We start from the raw sequence: 7,665 nt of genomic DNA on the forward strand, positions 1-7,665 counted from the left end.
CAGCCTTGTCCCATCGCTGCAACTCCCCTACGGACTCACGGACTGGGGAGAGGCGAAGGACGAGAGCCACGCGTCCTCCAAAACATGACCCTGCCAAGCCACACTGCTTCTGCACACACTGCTCGCTTAACCAGACACAAGTTTGGATGAAAAGCGTGCGCAAATTAAACTGTCTGCTACTCAGGCCCAGAAGGTAGGATATGCATATAATTAGTAGATTTGGATAGAAAATACTCTAATCTAGTTTCCAAAACTGTTAAAATAATATCTGTGAGTATAACAGAACTGACATGGCAGGCAAAAATCTGAGGAAAATCCAACCAGGAAGTACTATTATTTTGAAAGGCTGTTTTTCCATTGAAAGCCTATCCACCATACAAAGACTTAGGACCAAGTTCACGAGCTCTATGGCTTCTTCTACATGTGGCCAGTCTTTAGGCATTGTTTCAGGCTTTTACTCGGACAAATGAGGGCGATACAGCACTTTCAATAAAAGGTCAGTGGACATTTCCAGACAGCCATGCGCCTGATCGGGAAAGCACCTTTCTTGTTTCTCCTTTCCTATTTACGAAGCTTTTGTCCAGTTGAAATATTATTGACTATTAATGACAAAAACAACCCAGGATTGATTTTAAACATCGTTTGGCATGTTTCTACTAACTTTTATTGTACTTTTTGGTGACTTTTCGTCTGGACTTGCACGCGCCTTGTGCATTCGGATTACTGGACAAAACGCGCAAACAAAAAGGAGTTTTTTGGTCATAAAGAGTGACATTATCGAACAAAATAAACATTTGTCTAACATGGAGACCTGGAAGTGCCACCAGATGAAGATCATCAAAGGTAAGTGAAACATTTTAATGCTATTTCTGACTTTTGTAAGCCTTCTCCTTGGCTGGAAAATGGCTGTATGGGTTTCTGTAGCTAGGCGTTGACCTGACATAATCGGCATAAAACCTTTTTGAAATCTGACACAGCGGTTGCATTAAGGAGAAGTTTATCTTTATTCGTATGTTTGACACTTGTATCTTTTATCAATGTTTATGATGAGTATTTCTGTTATTTGATGTGGCTCTTTGCACTTTCACCGGATGTTTGTTTGAGACAATGCATTCCTGAACATAACGCGCCAATGTAAACTGAGATTTTTGGATATAAATATGAACTTTATAGAAACAAAACATACATGTATTGTGTAACATGAAGTCCTATGAGTGCCATCTGATGAAGATCATCAAAGGTTAGTGATTCATTTTATCTCTATTTCAGCTTTTTGTGACTCCTCTCTTTGGCTGGAAAATGGCTGTATGGTTTTCTGTGACTAGGCGCTGACCTAACATAATCGCATGGTGTGCTTTCGCAGTAAAGCCTTTTTGAAATCGGACACTGTGGTTGGATTTACAAGAAGTCTATCTTTAAAATGGTGTATAATACTTTTATGTTTAAGGAATTTTAATTATGGGATTTCTGTTGTTTTGAAATTGGCGCCCTGCAATTTCACTGGTTGTTTTCGAGGTGGGACGCTACCCACTTGTACCAGAGAGGCTAGCTTGTCAGATAAACACACGTATAGTTACTCCAAGACTATATAGTTACTCATCCTCATCAAAACGTTTCTCCAGTTTTGGTCCTAAAGAGATGCACTGAGGCTAACTTGGCTAGCTTGGCTTGTAGTACTAGCAAGCCTCGTTATGGGCGAATCGATCACAAAATTCTACTGTAATGAACAACACTGCCTTGTGGAAAAAGAGAGCTTATATTGCTAGCTAACTACGGACAGCAAAACAACTTGTTTATCATTTGCCCTCCTGGTCCAGCTGGTCTAGGCTGCTGCCCCCAATTGATCTGGGAGGTTCTGGAGAACGTCTCCAGCACCCCTATGTCCATATGAAACGTTGATGATCTGTCCCACACACACATGATCCATGGGGTCTGCATTGACCCTCTCTAGCAAGAACTGTCCGCGATCGAATTCGTTGCAGCACAGACATTCCTCTTCTGTTGGCGTGGCTGGACAGTACCCGCATAGGATCGGGAGCAAAGGTGGCGGCTTGTTGGTCTCGCAATTCTTGTTCTCGCTGTCTCAACTCCTCTGCAGAGTATTCCTATGTAAAAGAACATATAAAAATATATATTGGAAAGAAGCAGCCATATATCATCAGAAGCAGCCATTGTAATTATTTAGCAATCTCGGATAGACAGTGCACGGTAACATAACTTCCATGAACCTGATGAAACTAGTAATGCACCTTTTGAAAAGCTCACCTTCGAGGGTGTTGGCACAATTGGACAAGGAAGCAGGGCTCCTGTCAGGCTGTAGTCTTTACAAAGCCAGGAAAAATTGTCAACCTAGATATCCTGCAATGTTGTGGCAGATAGGGACATCGTTGAGACAAATCCTGAGGCTCTATTGAACAAGGGCAACCATATGTACTCGCTACTAGCGTGATTGTGCAATCGGCAAAACACAAAGGTCACAATAATTGCTTAAAAACATGACTCCATTAATATTTGATCAGACAGCAGGCTCAGTCAAACCGTGACGTCATTGGTTGAACTCTCCCGACACGAAAATCAAGGGAGAATGGTGTCTAGCAGTGAAATTTCCCTATAAGAGATTAAGAGACAGTTCATATCACTTTCAGCCTCTTGATAATTGCCTTCGATGCATGGGAGCAAGTCCCTGGAAACAGAGGAAGGTTCTACCAAACTATAGGGAGAGGGAGAGAGAGAGAGACAAAAAAAGGGAGTGAGTCAAACAGAGGGTACAGAAAGTTCAAGCTGAAAAATATGGACCTCGTCTCAGGAGTGGAGTCTCTGAGTGTTAGTCGGAGTGTGTGTGTTTACGTGATTGTGTGTGGTGCAGTCCAGCTGAGAGAGGCAAAAAGAAAGGGAGTAAAAAAAAAGAGTTTAAAATAGGAAATCTGTACGGAATAAATGTACTGACCTTTCTACCAACTCTATCTCATAAAACAACTCCTCATGCAGTTTTTTAACGACCGACTATTGACTTCTACGTGGGTGAAATAATGGTACACCGCAGGATAGTTCATAAGTGTTTCGGACACCTGGGTCTGGAAATCGATACTCCGTGTCAACGGAGGGAACAAAGAATAAGCAGTATAAGCAATTCTAATGATACTTTAGCAACTGTTTCAGGGTGGTGAACTTTGGGACACCAGGGTTGGGTATTTTCCAAATCTGATCTTTTTCAGTTACTAGTTAACAGTACAACGTTCTAATTATTAACATACGTTTTGGATTACCCAAACTCAGTAAAGTAATCTATTACTTTTACATGACTTTCCCCCTAAGAGGCATTAGAAGAAGACAATCAATGAACATTACCATTTGAACAACATCCATTGTAAGATAAATCAATGTTAGAATTTACATTGCTGGCCATAAATGGATGCTGCATTTTACTTAATGGGTTATGTAGGCTCCTAATCCATTGCTTTCTACTTCAAAATAGATACAGTTGAAGTCGGAAGTTTACATAAACCTTAGTCAAATACATTTAAACTCAGTTTTACACAATTCCTGACATTTAATCCTCTTAAAAATTCCCTGTCTTAGTTAGGATCACCACTTTATTTTAAGAATGTGAAAAGTCAGAATAATAGTAGAGAAAATGATATATTTCAGCTTTTATTTCTTTCATCACATTCCCAGCCTAAGAGTATATAAACTTCCGACTTCAACTGTATGTACATTAAACACCCATGAAACGTCAGATTTTTTGTCATTCCAATTAATGAAATGCCCCTTGATCTTCAAGAATAGGTCTTGGAAATATGGAAATATAGATCAGTCTAATTGTTTTAGCTAAGCATAACCCAAAAACAAAGGACTTTATTAGCCTATCCTGTTTTTGTCATGGAGGACTGATTGGGCTCACTGCTTTAAAACATGGTTGAAAAATAAATGCAGTTTACTAGTTCAATAAGGAGGGCTGGTCTGAATGCTCATTTAACTTCATCAAGCATAACATCATTCACTTTGTTCATATTAAATGGGCGTAGTGGGAATGAATACAAACGGATCATAAGCATAACGTCTTGCTTCCTTTATTTCCTATTAGGCACATGCAGAATTTCATTCAACTATTTACCTTAAAGCCAGGGTTGGGGAGTAACGTATTACAAAAAAACTGTAACTGTAATCCTCTACATTACATGCAAAAATATTGTAATCCGATTACAGATACTTTTGAAAAACTAGATGATTACTTTTAAAGGCAGAACGGATGTTTCCGCAAAAAATATTTCACACCTTTCTGAGAAAAAAATCCATAAGCCAAACATGCTCAAACCTGCACATTTTTGATAGACTTAAACAGATGCAAATTATCCAGATATCAAAACGTACAAAATAGGCTAATAGTAAATGCAGCATATGGCATACATTTTTCACATGCAAATATAACTTTTCGGTAGTGCTCAAAGCATGCCATTCCGAGGGCAGCATTTCATTTTCAACTCAAAGGAATCAGCCCAATCAGTCCTCCATGACAACAAGGTAGGCTTATAAATCCTTATTTTTCCTCAATTTGGCTAATCTATATTTCCATATTTATCAGTCCTATTCTTGAAGATCAAGGGGTATTCAATTAACTAGAATGACTGGAAATCGTACAGACTTAATGTAAAGATATAGCCTAATCTTATTATTATAAGCATTGAAATAAGGTGGAAGTTTAAATTTGTTACGCCTGAGCGAGTCTGACCATAAGTCAGAGACCATTATGATAACACACCTGCTCATCGAAAGTGTAATTCCAAAATCATGGGCATTAATATGGAGTAGGCCCCTCCTTTGCTTCTATAACAGCCTCCACTCTTCTGGGAAGGCGTTCCACTAGATGTTGGAACGTTGCTGCGGGGACTTGCTTCCATTCAGCCACAAGAGCATTAGTGAGGTCGGGCATTGATGTTGGGCGATTAGGCCTTGCTTGCATTCATCCCAAAGGTGTTTGATGGGGTTGAGGTCAGGGGTCTGTGCAGGCCAGTCAAGTTCTTCCACACCGATCTCGAACAAACCATTTCTGTATGGACCTCGCTTTGTGCAGAGGCATTGTCATTCTGAAACGGGAAAGGGCCGTCACCAAACTGTTGCCACAAAGTTGGAAGCAGAGAATCGTCTAGAATGTCATTGTATACCCTTCACTGGAACTAAGAGACCTAGCCCAATCCATGAAAAACAGCCCCAGACCATTATTCTATCATGCCTTGATCTGTTTCACCTGTCTTTGTGATTGTCTCCAACCACCTCCATGTGTCTCCTGTTTTCCCCATTAGTCCCCGGTGTATTTATTCCTGTCTCTCTGTGCCAGTTAGTCTTGTTTTGCCAAGCCAACCAGCAATTCTCCTAGCCCCTATTTTTCCCAGTCTCAGTGAAAAAGCGACTCTGGGATGCTGGCCTTCTAGGCAGAGTTCCTCTGTCCAGTGTCTGTGTTTTTTTGCCCATCTTAATCTTTTCTTTTTATTGGCCAGTCAAGATATGGCTTTTCTTTGCAACTCTGCCTACATGGCCAGCATCCCAGAGTTGCCTCTTCACTGTTGACGCTGAGACTGGTGTTTTGCGGGTACTATTTAATGAAGCTGCCAGTTGAGGACTTGTGAGGCATCTGTTTCTCAAACTAGACACTCTAATGTACTTGTCCTCTTGCTCAGTTGTGCACCGGGGCCTCCCACTCCTCTTTCTATTCTGGTTAGAGTCAGTTTGCGCTGTTCTGTGAAAGGAGTATTACACAGCGTTCTACGAGATCTTCAATTTCTTGGCAATTCTTCGCATGGAATAGCCTTCATGTTACGTTCAATGAGGAAAATAGTAAGGAGTCAGGCGCAGAGAGCAAAGGTAATGGGGAAAACCACTCTTTAATGTCCAACCAGACGAACAACTGGTAACGTCAAAAACATTTGGCGTAAAAATCCGACTTGAATAAAGTACACACTGGAAAATAAATCCAGACTGTGGAAAAACCCCAACATGAAAATAACAACCTCATACAAAAACAGAGAGACAAGCCCGCACAAACAGAAACGGGCTAAACGAACTTAAATAACACCACCCTAACAACCAAACAATAAACAGGTGAAATCAATTAGTCAAAACCAAACGAAAAGGAAAAAGGGATCGGTGGCAGCTAGTAGACCGGCGACGACGACCGCCGAGTGCCACTCGAACAGGAAGGGAGGCCACCTTCGGTAATACTCGTTACAGTTCATTTCTCAGAACAAGAATAGTCTGACGAGTTTCAGAAGAAAGTTCTTTGTTTTTGGACATTTTGAGCCTGTAATCGAACCCACAAATGCTGATGCTCCAGATACTCAACTAGTCTAAAGAAGGCCAGTTGTATTGTTTCTTTATTCAGAACAACAGTTTTCAGCTGTGCTTACATAATTGCAAAAAGGTTTTTCTAATGATCAATTAGCTAATCCAAGTTTACCATTTTAAAAGGCTAACACAACGTGCCATTGGAACACAGGAGTGATGGTTGCTGATAATGGGCCTTTGTACGCTTATGTGGATATGCCATTAAAAATCAGCAGTTTCCAGCTACAATAGTCATTTACAACATTAACAATGTCTACACTGTATTTCTGATCAATTTGATGTTATTTTAATGGATTTAAAAAAAAGTGCTTTTCTTTCAAAAACAAGGGCATTTCTAAGTGACCCCAAACTTTTGAACGGTAGTGTATATTATACTCCAGACCCCGACATTGCTCGTCCTAATATTTCTATATTTCTTAACTCCATTCTTTTACTTTTTAGATGTGTATGTATTGTTAAATATTATTGCACTGTTGGAGCTAAGAACACAAGCATTTTGCTACACCCGCAATATAATCTGCCAATATGCGTATTTGACCAATACAATTACACCTTGCCTGAACTGATTCGTGGAAATGCTTCTCTATGCAAGCTTCAAACATCCTACTAAACTAACAACTGTTGGTCCCACAGTCACCACCTTCTGTTTGCAAATGAAGGCTACTCATCAATGGGTTTCAACATGTTGGCTCCATTACTGCTAGTGTGCATCCTTGGTTAGCACTACATTTTCCATAACACTTGCCTTTTCATGGGTGGTCCTATAGTTCCATGGTAATATCGCAACAGTGCCTGATCAAGATCGCATTATGTGTTAGACAGATGGCCTTCTGAGGACAGGTTTTACTACGGATGCTTTCCCTATGTGTACTTTGGGGGGATTTTCAGGCTCAGTAATCTGCAGTTCATTGATCTTACATTACGGATAATTGGCAACTCAATAGTGGGCCTCAACTCTCAGGCCTGGCGACAGTACGTCGCAAACTAGACAAATTATTATTTTATTTATTTTATTTATCATGACATTATTTCAGGCACCTATTAACCCTTGTTTGTCATGTTCAACCAGCACGACTCTTCATCGCAACACAACAGTTTTAATCTTACTTAGCTACCTGCTACTTCCTATTCTGCATCATATGCTCGCAGCTCTCAGACAAGGCAGTCTCGTTCAGCGTTGATTGTTTTGCTTGGCTGTCTTATTGGTTTTCTATGGTTCACTCCATCTATCACTTTTATTCTTTATGTTTTTCTGACCTGGTCTTTTCACCCTAATCACTATAGCCTCACTCTTCAGCATTCTAAATTGTGTTCCTGGGGTACTAT

Source organism: Salvelinus fontinalis, chromosome 42 (assembly GCF_029448725.1).
Source record: "Salvelinus fontinalis isolate EN_2023a chromosome 42, ASM2944872v1, whole genome shotgun sequence".
Taxonomy (NCBI): Eukaryota; Metazoa; Chordata; class Actinopteri; order Salmoniformes; family Salmonidae; genus Salvelinus; species Salvelinus fontinalis.